Source organism: Trichosurus vulpecula, chromosome 1, assembly GCF_011100635.1.
Source record: "Trichosurus vulpecula isolate mTriVul1 chromosome 1, mTriVul1.pri, whole genome shotgun sequence".
NCBI classification, from domain to species: Eukaryota; Metazoa; Chordata; class Mammalia; order Diprotodontia; family Phalangeridae; genus Trichosurus; species Trichosurus vulpecula.
Window position 1 is genome coordinate 518725102 of NC_050573.1, and position 26536 is coordinate 518751637.

Sequence of the window (26536 nt, forward strand, 5' to 3'; positions counted from 1 at the left end):
TACTACCATCTCTTTATCTTTTTGGAGGTCCCAGCTCAGTCTCTGTAGGCCTTTGTGGTAAATAGACTCCCTTGAATCCCTATATGTCCTTCTCCTACATGAGTTTCCTTTTGCTTTCTTTCTGCCTTGTTCATGGCTAAATTTGCACCCCAGGTATTGTCTTGCCTACTTTTGACCTGCTCACCATGAACAATTTTATAAACTTTCCTTGGTCTCATCCTCTAATGTGGTTTGCCTAAAAGCTCAAGGCCCTCCCCTTTGTCACATCTTTGGCAGCTAATGATTTTGTAGCAAATGTCAGTGCAGAAAACAGGCTTTACTTTGTCTCAGCAAGTCATAGGCTGATAAGCTACAGTGGAGAATCCCTAATAGCCCTGGCAACAAAACATGACAAGGTGCATATTACCGGAGACAATTACACCCATCTCAGGGGCATTCATTAGACTCTCGGCTGCCTTTAATGACCCAAGAATTCACTTGCCCTTTTCCTTCCCACTGTAATCTCAAAGTAATGAAAATATTGAAGCATGTTATTGTAACTATAAAATTGCCATAGAAAGTCCCTTTTCTTTTCTTTAATAAAGGTTGATAGATCTTTCCACTTGGAAAATGGTTGATTATGTTTCTCTTCAAAGGAAGTATAAAATTGAGGTAATAGAAATGGTCTGGCTGGTCCTGTCATGGGAGCTTAACACCAAACTGTTACGATACCAGTTGAGAATGGCCAAGAGTTTAATATCTGTTCTGGAGATTGTGGCTATTTCTAGGGTTTTTGGGGGGAACATCTCAACACTTTTCTTTACTGGACTCAACCATTATGGTTATTGACGTCAGTGACCTCAGGGGGCAATCTGGTGAAGTAGGAGGCAATGCTGGATTTGGGGGCAGAGGACCTGAGTTTGAATTCTGGCTTTGTTACTTATGACCTGTATGACATTGGACAAGGCATCCTGACCTCTCTGGATTGCAGTTTTGCAAATCTGTAGAATCAGGAGATGGACCCAATGACCTTTTAAGGTCCTTTCTAGCTCTAATTAGAAGCAGCTACATAGTGCCAGAGATGTTAAATGTAGGTGTCCTAATGTGTTTGTATGCTTATTAAAAGGGAGGATCTCAGACACAGCAGGTGATTTCGATTCTGTGGCAAAGTCTAAAGAAAATTATTTTGGATTACTCCCCTCTGCCACTCTCATTTCCTTAAATGATTCAAAGTCGACTGTAAGGCAACTAAGTGGTGTAGTGGATAGAGTGCTGGGCCTGGAGTCAGGAATACGGATCTTCCTGAGTTCAAATCTGGCCTCAGACACTAACTAGCTGTGTGACCATAGGCAAGTCGCCTAACCCTGTTTGCCTCAGTTTCCTCATCTGTAAAATGACCTGGAGAAGGATCTTTGCCAAGACAATCTCAAAGAGTAAGACACAACTGGAAAATGACTGAACAACAAAAAATAAGATAAAAACGTGTTTTTATCTGTGTGTTTCATTGTGCTCATTTTTACAACGGGTAGGGGTGGAGTTCCCTGGGAGTGGAGGCAGTAATATATCAACCTCTTTGATTTGAGCACTAATGCTGTTTGATGATGGATTTAATAGATACCAACTTAGGTGATTCAGGGCTCCAATTACAAGCAAGGAAGTCATTACCATTTCCCATGACCCAACAAATCATAAAGTCATAAGACAGAAAGGCACCCTGTTCATTGTCATTCAGTAACCCGAGGCAGAAAAGGATGAGTTATCTGCACATGACAACGTCTTAATAGGCTAGCCATCCTCAGCACCTAAAAATCATGGGCCAGCACCAGAGTAGAACGGAACAATAGCTGTAGATTTTGAATAATCACCTTTACCCTGGGTGCTTTCCTATGTGCTGCTACACACCCAGAAATCAGCACTCCTGGACTTGCTGAAGATAAATGCATACATCATAATTTGACATCGTGCTGTGAGAGTGGACTGAAAGTCCCTGTTGGTGATTCTTAGGCACTTTTGCCAGCTTCTTGGGAGTGCTTGCTTATTTTCTCTCATGGTGGGCAAAGAGATCCTCACTGCTTTAAACCATGGACAGAAACCTGCATGCTCTAAGGTAGCAGCCTCCAAACTTTGATCATGTACCCTATAAGTAAAAAAAAAAATTGTGTATACTCCCCAATGTATATGTATTTACTTGTTTGTAAATTATATTCATGATATTGAATGCATAATTTTATGCATTACAAAGCTTATACCACAATAAAAGTTTAAAAGGATGAGATAAAGATAAGAGATAGTGTTTGATTCTAGAGTTAATAGGGAGCCATTGGAGTTTATTGAGTATGAAAGTGACATGGTCATATCTACACTTTAGGAAAATCACTTTGGCGGCTATTTGGAGGATGGATTGGAGAGGGGAGAGACTTGAGAAAGGAGACCAATTAGAAGGTAATTGAAAAAAGCCAAGTGATTAATAAATCCCTAAGCTAGGAGGAGAACTGAGAGAGAGCAATGTCATGACAACCCAGAGAGGAGAGAGAATCTCAGAAGGGAGGGTGGTCAGCAGCTTCAAAGAGGTCAAGAAGGATGAAGATTGGAAAAAAAGTATGAGATTTGGCAATCTGGAGATCACTGATAACTTTGAAGACAGCATTTTCTACTGAGTGAAGAATTAAGGATGATGAAAAGGATGAGAACAGGAGTGACTGGAAAGATGGTGATTTCCTCTGTATAAATAGAGAGTTTCAGAAAAGGGACGGATTTGGGGGAGAAGGTCATGTAATTGCAATTCAGGCACGTTTGATCATCCTGTACTGCTCACTCTTTTCCACCCCAAAATGAAATGTGTGTGAGTGAAAGTGGGGAATGAGAGTGAAGAAGAAGCTTACCTACTGGTTGCTGCTAGGAGCCTGACGTTGAAAAGATCTAGGGAACAGGATGTGGGAATGCTAGGGGTGGAAATTTGCTTTTCTACCTATTAAAATAGGGTCCTGGGTCAAGTTAGGTTATAAATACCCCAGGAGCCTATACCACTATAGCCATGGAAAGTAAGCTGTAGGAAGGGGCAGAAGAATTGAGGCAGACAAGCCTAACGTTGCCTATGGGGAAAAGGGTAGGATGTAACACCTATCTTCTCGCTGTCTGATTGGTTTCCTCTTGAGGTTAAAGCCACAGTCCCCTTGGGTTCATTCTACAGTGCTCTCTTCCACCACCTTTTGGAGACTATTACATATATTCATATGGATATGTGTATACAATATTACACATATACAATATGTATATGTACACATTTACATGCATACAGCATATGAATCTTTATGATAAATATGATCATATATGTAAAATGGTTTGAGCATCTAGCTACAAAGGCACATCATAAATTCAAAATATTGTTTTAATCTTCTAATTGAAAAAGACACCATCAAGGGCACATATCATTACAAGAGGAGACAGGCTTATAAGACTTCTGGTAAGATGGCAAAATGAATATTTATGTCTGGACAAACTCATCTTCCTTTACTTCCTTTAGTATTACTTCAAAAACTTGTTGCAACAAACACAGAATTGCACCAAATGAAGCAAAAAATCAGTTAGAAGAGGATAGAAGAGATTGCTACGAGATAACCAAGAGAAAGAACTAAGGGAAGTACTATTGACTCCCCATTCCACCTGGCACCTGCCCCAATATAGGCCCTGTGCGGAAGGCTGAGTGGTCTGAATGGCTGCTACTGCCTCTCCAATTGGTGAACCCATTACAGGCCTAGTACTCAGGGCTGGGGGCTCCTTGCTAACTACACCCACAATAGTCTGAGTTTTCAAGCTTCCATGTGGTTGCTATTGTCTTTCTGCTTGCCAGTTTGTTCTCTTGGCCTCATACTGAGGGTTGAGGGCTCCGAGCTGGGGTTCCATGATGAAGGCCCAAGACTCTGGGGGCTGCAAATAGCTCTGTGCTCAGTACACCTGATACAGAAGGTCCAAGAGCTCTGAACCAAAGGCTGGGGACTCTGTCCTTAGGGCCTGGAGCTCTGCATGCTTGTAACTACTCCTTATTTGCCATGTTGACTCTGGATTTCTTCACTGAAGGCTCCATGAAATAGTGGCTCCAAAAGCTTCAGAATCAAGAGAAGTTTGGAATGAAAAACTTATGTGTTTGACTTTCATCAGCTGCCTCCAAAGAAGTTATCCCTGAGCAGTGATTTCATGAGAGCCATTAAACCCTTGGTAAAGAAAGGTTCAGAAATTAAAACTTCAAGTCAACTGGGAGAGATAGTAGAGAGACTGGGGAAATGAATAAGCAAAGGGAAACTTTTGATATAATGTAGAAATACTCAGGACAAAGAGAATCCCAGGATTATATAAAAACAAAAACAACAGAAGAAAAGAATAATTACATATCAGTTGCAGAGATAAATCCAGACTAGTTGGTCAGTCAGTAAACTTTTATTAAGTGCCTCCTTTGTACCAGGTATCATGTTCAACACCAGAGAAGAAAAAAAGGTAAAGACACCCCCTGCCCTCAAGCAGCTTACAGTCTCATGGGAGTTGATTCAAAAGAGAGCTGAAAAACAAAGGGTAGTGGGAAGGTACAGGGTCATGATGGAGAAATACTGTTAAAATTATCTGAAATGAGCAAATAAATAATGATTTAATAGGTAATGGTCGACAGGTTAACATTGTCAGGTCAAGTGATTCCTCAGGAGTGATGTGCAGAGCTTATTTTTATCAAAGAAAATAAGAATAAAAAAACAAGAAGCTTGTTTTGAACATAATTCAACTGGACAAGACAGCTCATCTCACCAGTTTCCCACCTCCAGGCTTTCTTAACCCAAATTTGTACTGTTGGCAACATCTAGCTGTCAAAGTGAGATTGCCCCAGAAGTCCTTGCTCTACAGGTGATGAATTTTGTCACCAGAAAGCTCACTTTAAAGGGAAACTTGTGGTTTGTAATTAGTAACCATCGCCCTTGTCCCTGTCTTCCAGCTTCCAAGATTATGTTACTCAATTTAGACTTAACCACTAGCTCAAGAAAAAAAGGGGATAGCTTATCCACTAAGATTCAAAAGAAAAACTTAGCCCTTAGACAACTCCCCACTTCCTCCAGCTGCCAGAAAGGGGAATCCTTTAAAAAAAAGTCTTATAATTCTATGATTGCTTTTATTCCTACAAAGATATATTTCTTACTCTAAATTATCTGCTACTTAATGGTAGTCTTATCAATCTAGGCTTCTTAGATGGAGATTCTGGGAGGCACTCTCCACCCTCCAATCAAAGGGAGGGAGAGGCCCAGTGCAGTGGGTATAGATGAAGTATGATTTCCAGGGGTGAGGTGATATTGTATGATGAAGACCTTTCTGAATCATAACGGTGAAGTTCAGAAGAGAATAGCAAATGGATTGACCACAAGAACATTGAGAGTGTTTGGAAACCTTTACATAATGACTGAAAGAAGAGATTGGGAATGAAATTAAAGATCTTGATGAAAAATTCAAAAGGAGAATAAACACTTTAGAACAAAAGTAGCAGATACATCAAAGGGAAAAAGCGATTGAAACAACTTTAAAATTCAGTGTTACCCCTTGTTCAATAAACTCTACACATCAGCCTATCACCTCCACAATCAAAATACAAAAATCCTCTGTTTGGCTTTTAAAGCTCTTCATAACCTAATGTAACAGCAAGGCAATAAATGCAACACCGACGATAATCACGAATATGCCTATGTAGTTCTGTAGCACAAAGTATGAAAGACTCTCCATGTAGAAGGTAGAAGAAGTAAAACATTTATTCAGACACCGAATAACCATATCCCATAACCAGGCATTCTGCTCCCACAACCAGTAAGACCACTTTATCATAACAGTAAGGAACTTAAAACACAATATCACAACATGGAGCCTTGCCATCCCAAAACCTCTCTAACCCCCTGCTGGAGCCTTCCCCAAAACTCACAGTACAGCTATCACAGGTTGACTTTCTTTACCTCAGCTCTAACTATCATAAATGGCCATTAACAGCCACAACAGCTCTCTCAGCATTTCCTGTGACCCAGCTTCCTTTTCCTCTCAACAAGATCCTCCCACCACATGTGACTTAGGCTTCCTCTGACATAAGCAGGTCATGTGGCCTATTAATGGGTAGGAAAGATCTTCAAATCTAAATTGCTATTGTACTTAATCTCTCCCTACCTTTCCAGTCTCACAATTTACTCCCCTCCACACTTGCCAATCCAGCAATACTTGTTTCCTTGCTATTCCTTGTACATGTCACTCCATCTCTCCACTCCAGGTATTTTGACTGGTTGTTCCCTATGCCTGAAACTCTCTTGCTTATAATCTCCATCTCCTGGCTTCCTTGGATTCCTTCAAAGTCTCACCTAAAGTCCTATCATCTACAAGAAGGCCTTTCCTGTCCTCCTTAATCTTAGAGGCTTCCCTCTGAGATTATCTCCAATTTGACCTGTCTATATATGATTTGTATATGTTGCTTCTCCCATTAGACTGTGAGCTCTTTGAGTGAATGGATTGCCTTTTACCTTTATTTGTATCCTTAGCTCTCAGCACAGTGTCTGGTATATAGTAGTTGCTTAACAAGTCCTCCACTGTTGTCCATCATAGTACTGGATGTTAGGTAGCATGAAATATATTTTTATTGATTTGATTCTTCCTTTCCCTTCATACTCCTTGCCTTATACTCCTTTCACACTCTTTCCTTCTATTCTTTCCTATGGTAATTTTAAAAATGTTCCATTTGACCTAACTGGTTATCAGGATGAACTGGACCTAGGATAATTATAGAAGGTAATAGACCTGCTGTATTTTGCCCTGGTCAGATCACATCTAGGATATTTTGTTCAGTTTGGTGTATCATGTTTTAGGGAGGACATTAATAGGCTAGTGTCCAGAGAAGGTCAGCCAAGATGATAAAGGAGCTCATATTCATCCAGATGACAGATGGTGGAAGAAACTGCAGTTAATTTGCTTGAGAAGACAGAATGACAGCTGTTTTCAAGCATTTGAACAATTGTCACACGGAAGAAGGATTAGATGCATTCTGTTAGTTCTCAAAGGAGAGAAATAGGGAGAATGGTTAGAAGTTAAAAAAGATGCCGATTTAAGCTTGAGAATTTAACAATTAGAACTCTCCCAAAATGAAATCTCTCTCTGTCTCAGAGGTATTGGTTTTCTCTCATGGGAAGTCATCAAGCAAAGACTCAGAATGTTTTGGGGAATGTATCAGAGAGATTTTTTTTTCAGATATGGGTTGGAATAAATGACCACTGAGAGCCCATCTAACTCCAATTCTGTCATCTCATGAAGGTCACATGAAGGCTCACCATTGTTTCTGCAGAAAAGGGAAAGATGAACACAGACCATACAAGCCCATTATTTGGCCCCATCCATCCTTAATCCAACAGAAAAACAGCAGATGGCAAATGGGCTATTTTAATCCAAATCCTGAGCAGGCAGACACACCACCCGATAAGCTTGATCCAGCAAGGAGCATCTGAGCAGTTACCAGATTTTTTTTCTACCTCCATGACATCATTTGCTTACACCCCCTTATTTCCATACACATAGCTACTGCTTCAGACTCTTATCAAGTTTCTCCTGGACTATTCCAATAACCACCTGATTGGTCTCCCTGCCTCAAATCTCTCTCTTTATAATCTATCCTCCACCAAGCTGCTGAAGTGATTTTTCTAGAGTATAAGCCTGATAGGGACACCCTCCCTCCATTCCCCTCAACACACCCCTGAATAAACTTCAGTAGTTCCTTATTATCTCTAGGATTAGATAGAAACTCCTTTGTTTGACATTTAAAACTCTTTGAAATCTGCTACATCCAACCTTTCTGGCCTTCTTATACATTGCACCCCTCCATTTCCTCCACATATCAGCCATCCTGGACTATTTGCTATTCCTTACATGTGACGCATTCGATCTCTTCTCACTATGAGGTTGCCCTGGTTGCCTGCTGTGCCTAGAACATTCTCCATCCTCATTTCCATCTTTTGAAATTCTACTCAATTTAACTGATTCCTTCTGCAGAAGTCCTCCCAGCTGTTAGTCTCTTCCCCTTTAAAGTTACCTTGTAAGAGTTTTTATTTTTATTTTTAATGAATAGAGGGATATGAAAAAGAGAGGGGCATCAGGAATAGGATTTTCCCCAAGTGGAAAGAGAACAGAAAAAGGCCAGAAGGAATCATAGACAAGTACAACAGCTTTGAAAGTTACATGTTGTGGCTAATATGGAAATATGTTTTGCATGACTTCACATGCATAATGATTATCCCATTGTTTGCCTTCTCAATGGGTGAGGAAGGGCCTGTTGACCTTATTTGGGGTTTTCTTGACAGAGATACTGGAATAGTTTGCCATTTTCTTCTTCAGCTCATTTGCAGATGAGGAAACCGAGGCAAAAGAAATTAAGGGACTTGCCCAGGGTCACACAGCTAGTAAACGTCTAAGGTCAGATTTGAAGGTGAGTCTTCCTGACTCCAGGCCCAGCACCCTATCCACTGCACAACCTAGCTAGATTTTATTATATACTTTAAAAGAAAAGCAAGATTTTCATAGTAGAGATTTTCAGTTTCATGTATAATCCTCTGTTGTTCTATAATGTTGTAAAGGCAAGTGAAGTGGGACTTTTTGTTGTCTTTTGTTTTGGAGTGCTTCTCAGCACTGGGTCAATCAGGTGCCTTTGATTGAGTCTTGCCTTTGTCTGTAGGAAGGCCCATACCCTTTTGCTAGTTAGGTCATGAAAGGTGTGAAATCCTCAAGAGTTGTGAAACCCTCAAGAGGTTTGATGCCCTCTGACCCTGAAGAAGTGTAACTCTGAGGTTAGCATTTTGGGGGAGAGGGGCTTACTCATTCGAAGAGTGTTGGTGTGGAGATTCTGGGTAGCCATTAAGGAGCCCCCTGGCTTTGAAAACCCAGATGTTGGTGTTTCTCTCTCTGGTAACTATGTATGTATAGCTTTGATCAGACAGCTAGAGGCCTGTCTGTTGATTTGTGTTATTTGCTGGGTTTATATTTTCTGTGTAATTTCTATTTGTATTTGCTCTGAAGTTCAGGGTGCTGACTTTTTCCCCCAAACTAAGTGAATTATATATGTATGTTTAATTAAAGTAAGATTGTTAACCCCTTAAAGTTGCTTTCCTTAGAAAAGCAGATCAAAGAATCTGTGCTAGCAGCTCTCCTGTGTGCTGATGCTATTGGCCTTACACCTCTACAGCAGCTGCAAGCAGCAATGTTGTCACAAATGTGTATGGAAAGGCCAATTTTACTTAGTGAAGAATTTTTCAAAGGAGAAAAAACTCCACAAAATTATCTGTATCCACTTTATTTGTGTTTTGTATATTCCTATGTGTTCCCCATGCCTGCAATACTCTCCCTCCTCACTTCTGGCTCCTGACTTTCCTTGCATCTTTCAAGACTCAGCTCAAATATCACCTTCTGTAAGAGGAATTTATCCCTCTTCCTAGTGCCTTTCCTTAGAAATTACCTTCCATTTCCACTGTAAATATACTGTATAAACATAATTATTTACATGTTGTCTCTCATATTAGAATGTAAACTCCTAGAGAACATGTTTTTTGCCTTTTTTATATCTCTAGTCCTTAATACAGTGCCTGGTACATAGTAAGCACTTAATAAATGTTTGTTGACTGATTTATGGGGTGTTGATATTTTAATACCTTGTCAGGATGTAAGTTCCTTGAAGGCAGAGACTTTTTTTTTTCTTTTCTTCTGTATAATCCCAGTTCTTGGCGCCTAGTAAGACTGAATCCTTATTGAAAGGGACTTTCAAGTCCTTCTAGGGCCAATTAGATGTTCTCATTAGCTCATAGCAACCCCAAACTTCATAAAGCAGAAACTGTCTGTAAATATACCACGTCCCTACCCCAACCCCTATCCCTCTTGAATAGCTTTAGCTTTAGAGAAAGGAAGAAAAGCTATCATCCTAGGCAAGCTGCTTTTGGCACCTGAATCTTCACAGAGGCTTCAGCCAGGCCTTAATGAGAAACCTCCCTCCTGGAGCTAGAGTTCGATTTGATGCCTATTATTATTTTGCAAGCCACAAACCTCTGCATCCTCTCTTCCCCACCGCTTCATTCCTTGCACAGTGACAGTAATAAGGACTGAAGGTCTTTTGGAGTGAAAGACAACCTCATCTGTGGTCTTGAGTTTCCATTTCAAAGTCCAGTTTCATTTATTGTCCCAAGGTACTTGGGCCAAGCTTTTAGAGTTCATGAGTAGAAGATTGAATGCATTTATTAAAAGTCTTTTAACGCTGAGATTTATATGCTCAATTAGCACTCCTTTGGGGGTTGGCTTTTGATTTGGATGCCGGATGACAATAAATCAAAGGATATTTTCTAGAGCCAGAAACTGGAGGCCTATATAAAAGAGAAGTAGTATCTTTGAAATTGGAATAATGTAGCCAAGGAAAAACTCAATGGAGAATGGTAGTCTTACATATATGTGTCAACTGTTGGTACCTACTGAATGGTGCTCAGCATTGCTCTTGTCGATGGTCTTTTTGGGTCCTTAACGGTTGCTATTTCATTATACCTAATGTTTTCACAAATATACCTCAGATTTCAAATGGAAAACACAAGAAATATAATATAATAATAACAGTAACTAGAATTTATATGGTGGTTTAGGGTTAGAAAGCATTTAGCAAATATATCATTTGTTTCTCGCAATAACCCTGAGGGTTATTTCTATTTTACAGATGAAAAAGATGAGACAGACAGAGGTTAAGTGACTTGCCCAGAGTCACACAGCTAGTAAGTGTCTGAAGGCACATTTGAACTCAGGGCTTCCTGACTCCAAGGCCAACATTCTATCTACTGCACCACTTAGAAATAAGAGAGCAAAGAAGAACAAAAAGTTATAAAAAGCTCCTAATACATATTTTTTCCCTTCAGGTTTATATTTAGTAAAAGAAAGGAAATAAAATCATATTCCAGCAGACTGCAGCTGGATCTCTCTCTCTTTTTCTCAGTTATTTTTCCTATTTCTTGAAGTGGCCCAACAGCCAAATTTTCAGTGGGACTTTCATTAGTGTGGATGATGCAACCTTGAAGCTCAAACAACATGGAACTGATAACTTGAATGATCCTTTTGGGTGTTGTACGCCTGCTGACTGTAGACTCGGTCAGCCTCATTCTTTGGGATGTAGCTCTGACCAACCCACTATAAAAACCAGGGACAACACTCAAAATAAAAAGAAAGCATGGCCAAGTGATTCAATTCATGAAGTGTCTGATTTAAGGTTTTCTGTGGGGACTTTGCACTAAGGGACTCTAGAAATAGCTATGAGGCACATCCACGAGAAAGTGATGAGGAAGATGGGGGAGGGGGGAGAATCTCCACTTGGGGCTAAGAAATCTTGAATTGTGGCAATGTCCTCAGTTGCCCCATGTGGTTATGACCCCCAAATGATTAGTAGGAATTAGTGAGCCAAAAAGACTTGGATTTTTTAAATAGTATTTATTTTTTCCCAATTACATGTAAAGACAAATTTTAACATTCATTTGTAAAGAATTTTGCATTCCAAATTTTCTCTCTCCCTTCCTCCTTTCCTCCCTAAGATAGAAGCAATTTGATATAGGTCATATACGTGTAATCATGTAAAACATACTTTGATATTAGTGATGTGAAAGAAGAGACCAAAAGAAAAAAAACACACACAAAAAAATAAAGTGGAAAAAAAGTGAAAAGAATTTAAAAAAATCTAAACTGTGACAGTATTTCTTTTTGAAAAATTACATTTTTTGGTTTAATTCTTTTTTCCCAGCCCCAGCTAGAAAGGAGTTTCTGGAACTAAGAAGCTACATCATTGAAAATCACTGTGACACAAACTGGATTAGATACAACTGTTGTCTTTGGGAGTCTGGCTTTTGACTGATTTTAAATTTTAATAGGATCATCAATTTAGAGATGGAAAGAACCTTCAAGGTCATTTGGTATGTAAATTTTCTGAAAGCCAGGATGATTTCCTTTTTGTCTTTGTATCCCCGGGGACCTAGGACAGTACCTGGCACCTAGTAGGTGCTTAATAAATGTTTCTTGTGTCACTGACAATCCAATCACCTCATTTTACAAATGAAAAGACTGAGGCTCAGAAAAATTAAGTGCCAGCATCACTCAGGTTGTGAGCTGGCACACCCAGGATTTGAACCCAAGTTATCTAACTGTAACTAAATAGCCTTTGAATAGAATGCTGGACTGTCAAGCAGGAAGACCTGTTCAAATCCTGTCTCTTTTTCCTGAGTTCAATTCTGGCCCCAGACACTTCCTAGCTGTGTGACCTTGGGCAATTTATTTAACCCTATTTGCCTCAGTTTCCTCATCTGTAAAAGGAGCTGGAAAAGGAAATGGCAAACCACTCCAGTATCTCTGTCAAGAAAACCCCAAAATGAGGTCATGAAAAGTTGGATTTGTTTGAACAATAACAAGTATGTAAAAATGTAATAGTGCAAAATAATATGTAAATATGTAAAGTGCTTTGCAAATTGCTTTATATATGTTTATGAACTTCTTTATAAATAGTAGCTGTTATCATAGGCCAATTAGCAGCAGAAACTTTGAATGCCTACTTTAAAATAGATTTTGCTCTTTGATGGGTTGTATATACTGGAAGTGTAAGAAAATTACAGTGAGAGACTCTCTTTGTATCTAAGTGACCTTTCACCCCAGGCAAAGCAGTCTTCTCTAAGGATAATAGCTTTTTAAAAGAATTTCAGGCAACTCCTCACATTAAAGCAAATAGGTTAAACCAAGTCCCATAGCCAAGTGGACCACAGTGGGGGACGACTTTCCTTTCTTGTGCCTTCAACTTATGCCTATTTTCTTTTCAACTAGATTTGTTTATTTGGTTGGTTCATTCATTCATTCACTCAAAAAATATTTATGGAAGCTTAAGCTGTCCCAGTCTTTCCAGGTCTAGTCTTTGTTTTATCCCACTTGCAGACAGGCCATGGCAAGATGGACCAACTGAATCTAGTCTGCCTCAAGACGCAGCTTTGGTCTCAAATTCGTTCTGTTGAATTTGGCAGCTCCAGAATTTGAAGCTCTACCTGCCACTACCAAAATGGGCACCTTCGACCACACTGCTTGGACTGGCAATGAGATGAGAAGGCATCTTAAGAGCAAAATGAATCAGTGCTAAGTGACAAGTTCTGGAGATCCAAGCCATTCCCTCCCCTTCTTGACAGTTCCCAAACTTCTTATAAAGAAACTCATAACTTGTAATCACTCTCCCACTCATTTTATATCATTGGCACTATCTGGAGCCTAAAAAAAGATCCACTTCTATGCTCGTTGGCAGTATCAAACAGGTTTTTTTTTTGTAAAAAAAATGTACACTTGTGCATTTATCCTCAGACATTACTTGGCTTCAATTCACAGTCAAATCAACTATTCTTACTGCTTTCTACCCTTTTGTAAAAAGAAAACACCAAAGAAAACCACCTGCCAATCACTTCCTTCCATGCAGGAGCTGCTTTTGAAAAAGTAAATAAAGCAACAAGGAATGAGGAGGCTTATTGTGTTGATTTTGGAAGGAAAATGTGATAGTGGGCTCAGGACATGTTATTTAACTCTGAAGATGGATTGAAGTCAACCATGTAAATCAGAATGTGTCTGCATAGCCAGACCCAATCAGGAAATAGTAGAGCTAAGCAAAACCAAATTTAGCAAGCTCTGTCTTTCTTTTTAAAAGTGGTATACCTTTTTTTTTAGGTTTCTCTTAGGAATGTATTTCTGTCGGAGATCTTTCAGCGTATTCATCAGAATATAGTTTCTGGGTTTCCTTAGGAAGTGTCTATATCGACTGTCTACACAAGGCAATTAGATTAAACTGGAACCCAAAGTTCCAGTTGTTGGCCTGCCCCCTGAATACAAAGGGCTTTTCTTGTGGATTGGAATTTTCTTTATTTAAGATCGAGAGTGCTATTATGGCCGCTTCCTCTGACTCTTTGGGTCATGCTAATTTTACAGGTAAAAAAGATAGAATCAAATTGAAAGCCAAAGCTCATAGTCACCAACAAGCATTTATCAGGCATTGTGCCTAAGAATGGAGAATACAAAGGAAGGCAAAAACAGTCCCCACCCTCAAGGAGGTCATAATATGAGGGAGGCAACATCCAAACAACTGGACAAACAAGCCACATGTTGGGTAAATTGGGGATAACTCAGAGAAAAGATATTAGAATTAAGGGGAACTGGGAGAGGCTTCCTGTGGAAGATGGGATATTACAGCTGGAAGGGACCTTTAAAGATTATCTAATTCACATCTTTCATTTTGCAGATGAAAGTGAAGGCCAAAGAGGTTAAATGATTTGCACATAGCTAATGTGATGACAGGGGCAGTTGGGTGGTGCAATGAATGAATAGAGCACGAGGCTTAAAGTTGGAAAACTCATCTTTGTGAGTTCAACTCTGGCTTTAGACACTTACTAGCTGTATGACCATGGGTAAGTTACTTAATTCTGTTTGCCTCAGTTTTCTCATTTTTAAAATGAGCTAGAGAAGGAAATGGAAAACCACCCCAGTGTCTTTGCCAAGAAAAGCCCACATGAGGTCCTGGAGAATCAGACATGACTGAACAATAGAAATGACTGAAAGGTAGTGACAAGAAGGATTGTTCCCTGACTTCAAATCCAACCCTGTTTTCACTTTACCAAATTCGTCGTCTTCTGATTTGATTGACTATTAAAATTATTGAAGGGTCATGAAAACAACCTTAGTCAGTACAATCTGGGTTCAAGCACTGCCTCAGACACCTCATACTTGCAAGGCACTTAATCTCTCTGATCCTCAGTTTCCTCATCTGTAAAGTCGGGATAATAGTAGTATCTCCTTCAGAAGGTTGCTGAAAGGATCATAGTATTTTATATTTAACGTTGGTAGGTACCTTAGAAGTCATATAGCGCAACCTCTTCATTTTATAGATGAAGAAACAGAGGGTTGAGGAGATGAAAGGTTCTGCCCGAGGCAAGACATAGTAAGTGGTAGAGCCAGAATTTGAACCAGGCCTTTGGACTCCAAATCCAGCATCCTTTCCCCTATATTAGAAATTAAATGAGATAATGCATATAGAATGCTCCTCAAACCTCACAGTATTGTATAGACGAAAGCTTTTTATTTTTCCTTACAGAGTTACATTGGATAGGGCACAGAATGTCCACCTAGGCCCAATCTACCTTTACAGAGTTGATTTGGGTTAATTCACCCAATAGATTAATTTATTATTGACTTGGTGATCAACCTTCAGGTAATTATTCAGCCTCAGAGCAGAGGAGTGAAAACAATCCTGTTGACAAGTTGAATTAACTGGTTACTACAGGACCTCCATTTCAACTATCCAAAAAAATCAAATGAACCTAAGTTTTGTGAATCTGAAACCATTGGATTTAAATCTAATGCAAATTTAGAGATAATTTAGTCTAGCTCTCATTTTATTAATGAAGCTACTGAGGACTAGACTACTGAAGCTGCTTCCTATAGGTTACACTTTAAATTAATTGAATTAAGTGTCATTGGGTTGGGGTTTTCTCTTCCTCCTCCTCTTCTTCCTCCTCCTCCTCTTCTTCCTCCTTCTTCTTCTTGACATGTTAAATAACCTCAATTGTTGCTTAGAAAAACTGTTTCATAATGAAAATAAAATGCCCAGTGGGGCTTACTTTAGATGGATCTTAAGATCTCTTAAGGTCTCAGAGCTGATAATTACATTGATATTTATATCATCCTGAGGTTTGCAAAGCATTTTACAAAAATTATCCCATTAAGTCTTCAAAACAATTCCATGAGCTAGGTAGAATAGGGATAAGGACTGTACTCTTCATTCCATTGGTATAGAGGACCCTCAGGTAAGATATACCTGAAGTCTTAGAGAGTGGTCCAGAGCACTGAAAAACTAAGGGAATTACCGAAGGGTCAACCAGGATGTTTCAGAACCAGGTTGTTGTTCATTTTGGAAGAGGACCAATGACATCACAAGGTGATGTCTTGACTTGTGTGTGAATTGGATTAAAGTGAGGTAGGATTGTGCAAAATCATCAGCCTCACTCTCTCTTCCAGAGTTGTTGGAGTTTAGTATTCCTAGCTTCAAGACCAATTCTCTATCTGTTATACCACACTGTCTCAAGGCAAGGGGGACTGGTATCTCCCAAATGAAGGACCATGGTTTAGAGAGTAACTTGTCCATGATCACACAGTTAATAAATGTCAGAGATAAGATTTGAATCCCAGTCATCCTGACTCTAGATCCAGTATCCACTGCCATGCCAATGTGTTGGGTTGCCAAGAGGTCTGCCTTTATGAATAAGATGAGTTCAGGGCAGGCTTTGGGAAAACTGGTAAGCAAACTTTTTCACTGGCACATGGCCCTGTTTCTCTTTTCTGCATAATTCCTCACACTTTTCAGCACACCTATGTCAGGCATAGTTATCAGCTATTATCAACTTAGTAGTCCCTCTGGGCCTTTAGAAAGGCTATCCCCCCATGCCTGGAATGTTATTCTCCCTCATCTCTGCTTTTTAGAATACCTAGTTTCTTTCAAAGCTTAGACCTTTAAGAGGTCTTTCCTGATGTCCTCAGTTGTTAGTGCCTGCCTCTACCCAATCACTTTAAAAATAGATTTTGTCTTTTGTTGTATATACTTACATTTCCTCCCATACTCTTCCCATTACCTTCTCCCAGAGAGCAATTTTTTAAAATTAAGAATTTAAAAAAAAGAGAAAGAGAAAAAATACTCAGCAAAACCAATAGACGTTATCAACAGGTCTGATGCAACAGCATTATTCCATACATCTGGATCCCCATTTCTGAAAAAGAATGGGAAAAGTGTCTTCTCCCATATCTTCTTTGGGGCCAAGCTTGGTCATTATAATTTGGAAACTTTCATTTGGGTTGTTTTGTTGTTGTTTCCGTATTTTCTATATATAGTTATTGTGTATATTGTTTTACTGGATCTGCTTACTTCATTTTGCACAAGTTCATATCAGTTTTCCCATGAGTCTCTGCATTATGTTTGTTTCTTACACCACAATCATATTCCATTACATTCACACAACACGATTTGTTTTATCAGTTTCTGTTCATTGGGTGTTTATTTCTAGTTCTCTGCTACTACAAAAAGTGCTGCAATCAATATTTTGGCATATGTGAATTCTTTCTTTTATCACTGATCTTTGTGTGGTATATGCCTAGAAATGGAATCACTGGGTCAAAGTGTTTGAACATGGCAGTCATTTTATTTGCATAATTCTAAATTGCTTTACAGCAATTTACTGTGCCAATTCACATATCTACCAACAATGCATGAGTGTTTCTCTCTTTCTACAATCTTTCCAACACTGATTATTCCCATCTTTTTGTCATCTTTGCCAATTTACTGGGTGTGAAGTGAAACCTCAGTTTTGTTTTGATTTGCACTTCTCATATTATTAGCGAACAGAAGCATTTTTTATGTATGATTGTTTGTAGTTTACAGTACTCTTGCTCCCCAATTCCTTTGAATATATTTAATTTACTTACTTATATGTAAACACATTGTATCCCTCCAGTGGAAGAAAAGCTCTTGAGAGTGAGGACTGGCTGTTTTTGTATTTATATCTCCAGTACGTAGCACAGTGCTTGACACATGGGAGATTGGGCCTGGACCTGTGTGATACCAATGATATAGGGAATTCCCAGGTGAGGAAACTCCTTCTTGCCATGCAGGCAGGCAACTTCCCCACAATTCATAGTCTTAGAGAATAGTCCAGAGTGCAGAGGGTAGGTAGTCTAGTCAGGGGTTACCCTGCTGGTATGTGTCAGAGGTGGTATTTGAACACAGTTCTTCCTGACTTTGAGGTCAACTTTCTCTCCTTTATCATTTAGCTGCTTCTCAGAATGGGTATTGAATAAATGCTTGTTGAATGATAATTGTATAAAATTGTTTTCTAACCAAAACAACAAGCAGTGAGCAAGGACAAACACTCGGAACTTTGCAAAAGGAGAAGCACTAAACTAAATAAAAGAAAGGTTTGGGTATGGAAAGACACCAGAGTCAAATATTACTGGCTTTCAATTTTTTCTAAGGGCAGTTAGGTGGCACAGTGGAAAAAGTGTCAGAAGGACCTGAGTTTCAATCTGGCCTCAGACACTTCCTAGTTGTGTGCACCTGGGCAAGTCACTTAACCCTGTTTGCCTCAGTTTCCTCACCTGTAAAATGAACTGGAAAAGGAGATGTCAAACCAGGCCAGTATCTTTGCCAAAGAAAACCCCAAAAGGGGTCATGAAGAGTTGGACACAGCTAACCTACAAAATGACAACATTTTTTCCCTAAGGATTGGCTCTGAAAGGACCAAGACTAAGACATGTGGTCTTAGTACTTCTAAAGGGGGGGGGGAAGTATTATTTATCTCTTTTTTTAACCACAAAAACTTTGGGTGCCTACAGCTTTATTCTCCACCATGTTGGGTTGCAACTCTACCACTGAACTCAGAAAAATTAATCACTTCATATCTCTTTGTTTCAGATCCTTCCCCTGTGAAATAGGAACTATGCTACTTCTTCTGAGAATGTCTTGAAGCTCCATTAACATGTGTAAACTACTTAGAGACCCCCAAGGAGGAGTGATACACCAATCAGCCTGCCCACTCTGGCCAGTCTCTAATGATCCATTATAGGACTGAATAGGAAATGTTCTCCTTCTGTGCATGGTCAGTGAGGCAAAACAGTTTGTTTCTGTATCAGATTGTTCTTGCTCCTTAGCAAGAATCATAAACAGACATTTCTCAAACCACAGCATCCCCATTTTGAAAGAGATGACCGGATTTTCAGGCCAGAGTTGAGAAGGGAATGTTGTCAGATAGCCACGTAGCATAACAAAACGTCATCGCCAATTTCTGTTGCTTGGGGAATGTTGTCGTTCAGTTGTTTCAGTCATGTCCAACTCTTCCTGACCCCATTTGGGGTTCTCTTGGCAAAGAAACTAGAGTGGTTTGCCATTTCCTTCTTCTGCTCATTTTCAGAGGAGGAAACTGAGGCAAGCAGGGTTAAATGATTTGCCCAGGGTCACACACCTAGTAAGTATCTGAGGCCAGATTGGGGGACATTGGGGATAAGTTAGACATTATTATGAGTAAGAGTTAGTGCAGCAAATATCGTCCCTTTCGTGCCTTCCAACCTATTCTTATGGTCACATACAAAAATGTTCTGGGGGTCTATGACCCCTGTAGTGTAGCTTAGGCTTTGTGTAGATTTAAACTGCAGCTAGAAGAATTTAAGATATGAGTAAAAGTTTAATATAGTTGCTTTAATGACTATAACTATTACATTCTATACTACCCTGTTTTATAGGGCATGAAAATTTCTCTGATATTATATGGGGGAAAATCATGCAGATTGCTAATGCATCTGCATTCTCAGTCTTTTATAGCTTTGCTTACTCTAAGTCAGTTCAGTGCAACAAGCATTTATTAGGGGGAAGAGAAGTCAACAAGCATTTATTAAGTGCCTACTATGCTCCAGGAACTGTCCTGAGTGCTTTACAAACATTATCTCATCTGACTCTCACAATAACCCTGTAAAGAAGGGGCTGTTCTGACCCCCATTTTTACAGTTGAAAGAACTGAAACAGACAGAGATTAAATCACTTGCCCATAGTCACACAGCAAGTAAGTGTCTGAGGCTGAATTTGAACTCAAGTCTTACTGTCTCTAAGATTGGTACCTTCCTCATGGGATTGTTGACTTCTCTTCCCTCTAATAAATGCACCACTGCAATCATAAGGACATAAGTATTAATTATGTACTAGATACTGTGATAAAAGATAAAAATGAAAACAATATTTGACCTTGAGAAACTTTAGATTCTACTAGAAGGAGATACTCAAACCGAAGTGGATCAGTGGTTTCATCTGTTTGGATGTCCCCTCCAATCTTAGAAAATGAAGGACTCACACCAACAGCCACAATAGCATTTGTCTTCTCCAATGATTCAGATTGTGACTCGGATCTGCTCGTCCATCCTGTTGGTTGTGCCCTCATATAGGTCTGCCACAGGAGGTAAACTCAAGGTGTTGGGGGCCTTCTTTGATCTTCCCTCACATTACAAAGATACTAGTGGATCATTCAGGCCATCCACCTCTTATTCCTTGATCTTACTTAATGACTAGCTCACCACTTTTTTCCAGTCATATATTTCATGAATTTTTACTCATTCATTTTATTCCAGTAAAAAATATTTATTCATTTTACTCCAGTTCTCCTCCAACCTTCTTCATTTCTTATATGTTGTAACCTGCTCACATCTATCACACACTATGCTATCATCCTCTGGGTGATACTCATTCTTAGTTCCTCAAAGACTATAGGCCCAACAGCACTAGTAATAGAGATGGCCATTTTTTTAGAAGTTTGGGTTAAAGAAGCTTTGCAATTACTCAAAGGCAATTCACTTCACTCTTCCTGCTTAATTCTGGGCCCATCTCATTGTATGTTTATATTGTCTGCCCTACAAATGCATGTCAAATCAAATATTTTTCATCCACTTTTTTTTCCTGGGCACATGGTTAGATTGAATTCTTTTAAGTGGTTACCTGGTCCTTTAGGAAGCTTTGCAATGCTCCAGGGCTTCTGACAGCTAGCAAGATCTGGAGGATGCCCTCTTCCACTGAGAATCTGCAATGGTTCTCCTCCTTAATGTTGGTGAGTGTATGTTTCCCTACTTTATACCATCCCTCATGTTTATACATAGAGTGTCACTTAACAAGATTAATTTTATTCTAAGGAGATCATAAAAATGTGAAAAGGACCCACATGTACAAAAATATTTTTAGTAGCTTTTTGGTGGTGGCAAAGAACTGGAAATTGAGGGGATGTCCATCAATTGGGGAATGGCCGAACAAGGTGCAATACATGAATGTAATGGAATACTATTGTGCTATAAGAAACGATGAACAGGTGGACCTCAGAAAAAACCTGGAAAGGCTTATATGAACTGATGCTGAGTGAAGTGAGCGGAAAAAGGAGAACATTGTACACAGTAACAGCCACAGTGCGCCATGTCTGACTTTGATAGACTTAGCTCTTCTCAGCAATGCAAGGACCTAAAACAATTCCAAAAGACTCATAATGGAAAATGCACATCCAGAAAAACAAATGCAGATCGAAGCAGACTATTTTCTTTTTTTGCTTTGTTTTGTCATTTTGTTTTTTTCTTTCTCGTGGTTACTCCCATTCGTTCTAATTCTTCTATACAACATGACTAATGTGAAAATATGTTTAATAGGAATGTATGTGTAGAGCCTATATTGGATTGCACACCATCTTGGGGAGGGGGAGAGGAAGGAGGGGGAGAAAATTTAAAACTTATGAAGGTGAATGTTGAAAACTAAAAATAAATAAACTTATTAATTTTATTGTTACAACTTTCAAGGAATCTTGACTAAATTTAATGTAAGAATGGGAGACACCTATCTGGAAGACAGTCTTTAAGGCATTATTTTGCTCTACTGAATCAAATGTTCTTAAAAAAACAAACAAAAAAACCAAAACCAAAGCCCAGTAATCATAGGATGACCTTATAATTTCTACAACATTCAATCAATTGTGAATAAGTAAATCTATAGTCTTTTGAAGATTATTGTTTATAAAAACATGCCTGTTTCTTACTAATACCTTAATTAAGGAATTCTTTGGTACATATGTAGATGATTTTCATTAAAAGTTTATGTAGAGGAGAAAGTAGCCAGCTATGTCAGTAGCAATCGATGCTTTCTTGGTTGCCTTTTTTTGGGTGTTAAGTCCTGAAATTTTCATTTTTCTGGACTTGTACAGATGGTCTTAAACTAATTGTTATCCCTTATCCATGATCTTCTTTCCTACCTCTGTGCTCACTGTGTCACTGCTCAAATGGAAAGAGGCTTGGACAGCGGTTGGGAACCCGTGGCCTCAAGGACATATGTGGACCTCTAGGTCCTCAACTGGGGCCCTTTGACTGAATCCAAACTTCATGGAACAAATTCCCTTAATAAAAGGATTTATTCTGTAAAACTTGGACTCAGTCAAAATGTCATATCCAAAGAGCTAGAAAGCCATATGTAGCCTCAAGCCTGCAGGGGGGTCATTTCATATTTGCAAAAGTACACAGATGAGTAACTCCAGAATATCTAACAATTTAAACTGAAGTAATTTGATACCAAAGTGTCTTCATCTCCTTCAGATACTATGTGAACCAATCCTTTAATACCCTCCTTCAATGTCAACTCCCCCCTTTGTCCTCCCCCCCCATAGATTTCTTCTATCTACACTTGGTCTAATCTGACTACTTTCTTTATTTTTTTCTTTTTTGTGTCCTCTCTACCTCTGCTATAAGCACATCTAGGACTGTGATATTAACTTTCCAGACTGGCAACTCTTGATGGTTCTTGATGGTGAAAAAAGTTTGTAAGAAAACTCTTTGCCGGTATTTCCATTTTTCTTCTTTTGCCTGTCCTCTTCCCATTTTTCGTCTTTAAATGCCCCCAGGGATGACTTTGCTTACTTGGGTCTCTTGCCAAACTTTCTTCGAACTGGTTTTACCCTCTACTGCTTCTCTCTGTTTTATGAGGCAATACTATCCATAATCTTCCATCATCCTTCTCCATAATATTTTACAAATGAGTTTATCTTCTAAACCGGTGTTGCCTTTGGCTGCCATTTCTTTCCCCTTGGTGAGTTAGTGAAATGGTTGCTGACTAAGATGCTTTTTATACTCTTTTGGTTTTATTGCTATGAAAGTTAATTTACCTTGGTTAATCTTCTGAGTACAATTGTAGTCTGTGTCCTTGTCCTTTTTTCCATCCATTACCAATAACCTGTTGAAACTGGTGATGGTTAGGCTCCTTCACTTGCATGCCATACTTTTTCTCATTTCTCTCTTCTAGCTTCATAGTAATTTTAATCTTTTCTCTAATTAGTTGATTGACTATACACAGAAAGCTAATTCAGGAATGGTTCCCATATCGATGAAGAGTTGTTTCCTTACTATTAATTTCATTTTTTATGTGCATTGTTATTTAGACCTTCCCATGCCCAGTACCTTCTGATTCTTTTCTTGAAGAAGATATTCTCTATCTATCTATCTATCTGTCCATCTATCATCTAAGTATATATATCATATATGTATGCAAATATACATGCAAACACATGTATTTAGGTACACATAGACATATATATGAATGTGTATATATACATATATACATGGCTTCCATGTAATCTACAAGTCTTTACCTTCCTTCATTTCTTTTTCATGACCCATATTTTGCAATAATGTCTTTTTTTTACTATCTTCACATATTCCCACTTTTTGCACTGAAGTCACTGAATATTCTAGTGTATGTTGATTTAATCTGGAAGTTCTTACTAAGAGATCTTCATAGAATTTTCCTACCTTGTCATTTCCTGTAATGCACTTTTGTATATACCCAGTAATTATTTTCATGGTGGCCATTTTGCAAATACCTACTGTGAGCATTGAAATATGAGATGACCAAATGCCCCACAAAATGATGCTTCTTATTGTCTTTGGGCACACGATGAAATCAACTCCAGAAATTCCTTAATACGCCTCTCCAAGGAAAATGTGTGAGTCACCTTTAGTTTAGCTACAAGTTCCTTCTCTCCTCTGGTTTTATTTAAAATGAAAATGTGAAAATTGAAACCATTCAATCCCTTTAAGTTTGTCCATTTGTGAGTCATTTGATAAGGATTTCATATTTAGGACATCAGTAGCCAAGGTAAAGTTTATAGAAGGTCTGAAAACTATGATTCTTATTGCCCTTTGACCTGTTTTGCATTGCTCTGGCACTCACATGCCGTAAATGGAAGAACCCCTTCCAGCCCTCCTAGGACTAAGGACCATTAGGTTTTTGAAAATGTGCAAGGATCTATACATACGAAAAATATACAACACAAAGCAATTTGGAGTGAGAATGGAGAGGGGTCCACATCAACCAGTACTTTCATAATAAGCATTTCCAAATGAGTGAAATTCAGTTCCGAAGTAGTAGGAAGAAATTAGGTATTTAACAAAATCTTGTTGATTGATTAAATGGTGCCTGTCATATGTTAGTGCTTTTCAAAACACTTTTATGTTCATGGCCAAGTCAAGTGAAGGAACATTTATTAAGAAATTGATGTGTGCTAAACTCTGGGAAAACAAAGAAGGGCAAAAAAAAAAGGTTCTGTGGGCAGAGCCAAGATGGCAACAAGAAAGCAAGGACTTGCTTAAGCTGTCCCTGCCACATCCCTCCAAACACCTGTAAAAAATGGCTCTGAACAAATTCTAGAGCTGCAGAACCCACAAAGTAGCAGAGGGAAACAGATCTCCAGCCTAGGAGAGCCTGGATGGTTGCCAGGAAGGGTCTATCACACTGTGCTGAGAGTGGAGAGCAGCCCAGTGTGGGCCGAGTTGACAGACCAGACTCGGAGTCAGTCAGCTGGAAGAGGCCTTGGGGCCATGAAACAGTGAGCTGTGGCAGTTACCAGACTTCTCAACCCACAAACGCCAAAGAGCAGGTTAGGGGGAAACTGCGGGATAGAGTTCAGAGTGGTCCGGCTGCCAGCTCGTGCAGCTGTGGTCATAGCAGCAGCAGGAAGCTTCTGAGGCTGCCTCCAGAGTGCCACTATCAGCGGCATCCTGAGTACCTCGCTCGCAAGGTGGGAGGAATCTAGCAGCAGATCAGAGCAGGAATGCAAGGAGCACTTTGTGGACACGAAGGCAGATTCTCTTGCTGTGCTCTGCTCGGATCTGTATTGCGGTCCTGGTTGGCGGTTCTTGGGGGAGGAGGAGCGCGCTGTGACAGAGCCTGGGGTGACAGTGGAGTAGAAGTAGCTCTGAAAAGAGCAGCTTGGGACAAAGTACTCTCTACTCTACAAGCAGTCATACCCTGGCAAAAAGCTCAAGGTCCAAGTAGTTGGCTGGGAACATGAACAGGCAGCAAAAACGAACTCAAACTCAAATTCTAGATTCCGTTTTTGTTGACAAAGAAGATCAAATCATACAGCCAGAAGGAGTCAACAAACTCAAAGAGCCTACATCAAAAGCTTCCAAGAAAGATATGAATTGGGCTCAAGCCATGGAAGAGCTCAAAAAGCATTTGGAAAAGCAAGTAAGAGAAGTAGAGGAAAAATTGGGAAGAGAAATGCGAGTGATGTGAGAAAACCATGAAAAACAAGTCAACAGCTTGCTAAAGGAGACCCAAAAATACTAAAGAAAATAACACCTTAAAGAATAGACTAAATCAAATGGCAAAAGAGCTCCAAAAAGCCAATGAGGAGAAGAATGCCTTAAAAGGCAGATTTAGCCAAATGGAGAAGGAGGTCCAAAAGACCACTGAAGAAAATACTACCTTAAAAATTAGATTGGAACAAGTGGAAGCTAGTGACTTTATGAGAAACCAAGAGTATAAAAGAGAAACAAAGGAATGAAAAAATGGAAGACAATGTGAAATATCTCATTGGAAAAACTGCTGACCTGGAGAATAGACACAGGAGAGATAATTTAAAAATTATTTGACTACCTGAAAGCCATGATCAAAAAAAGAGCCTAGATGTCATATTTCAAGAAATCATCAAGGAGAACTGCCCTGATATTCTAGAGCCAGAGGGTAAAATAGAAATTGAAAGAATCCACTGATCACCTCCTGAAAAAGATCCCCAAAAGAAAACTCCTAGGAATATTGTCACCAAATTCCAGAGTTCCCAGGTCAAGGAGAAAATACTGCAAGCAGCCAGAAAGAAACAATTTGAGTATTGTGGAAACACAATCAGAATAATACAAGATCTAGCAGCTTCTACATTAAGGGACCGTAGGGCTTGGAACATGATATTCCGGAGGTCAAAGGAGCTAGGATTAAAACCAAGAATCACCTACCCAGCAAAAGTGAGTATAATGCTCCAAGGCAAAATATGGATTTTCAATAAGATAGAGGACTTTCAAGCTTTCTCAATGAAAAACCAGAGCTGAACAGAAAATACGACTTTCAAATACAAGAATGAAGAGAAGCATGAAAAGGTAAACAAGAAAGAGAATTCATATGGGACTTACTAAAGTTGAACTGTTATGTTTACATTCTGACATGGAAAGATGATATGTGTTATTCAGGAGACCTTTCTCAGAATTAGGGGAGTTGAAGGGAATATAGACAGAGAGCACAGGATGAGTTGAATATGAAGGGATGATTTCTAAAAAAATGAAATAAATTTAAGGGGTGAGAGAGAAATATATTGAGAGAGGCAGAAAGGGAAAGATAGAATGGGGTAAATTATCTCACATAAAAGTGGCAAGAAAAAGCAGTTCTGTTGGAAGGGAAGAGGGGGCAGGTGAGGGGGAATGAGCAAATCTTACCCTCATCGTATTCAACTTAAGGAGGGAATAGCATACACACTCAATTGGGTATCTTACTCCACAGGAAAGTAAAGGGAAGGGGATGAAAAGGGGGGGATGATAGAAGGGAGGGCAGATAGGGGGAGGAGGTAATCAAAAGCAAACACATTTGAAAAGGGATAGGGTCAAG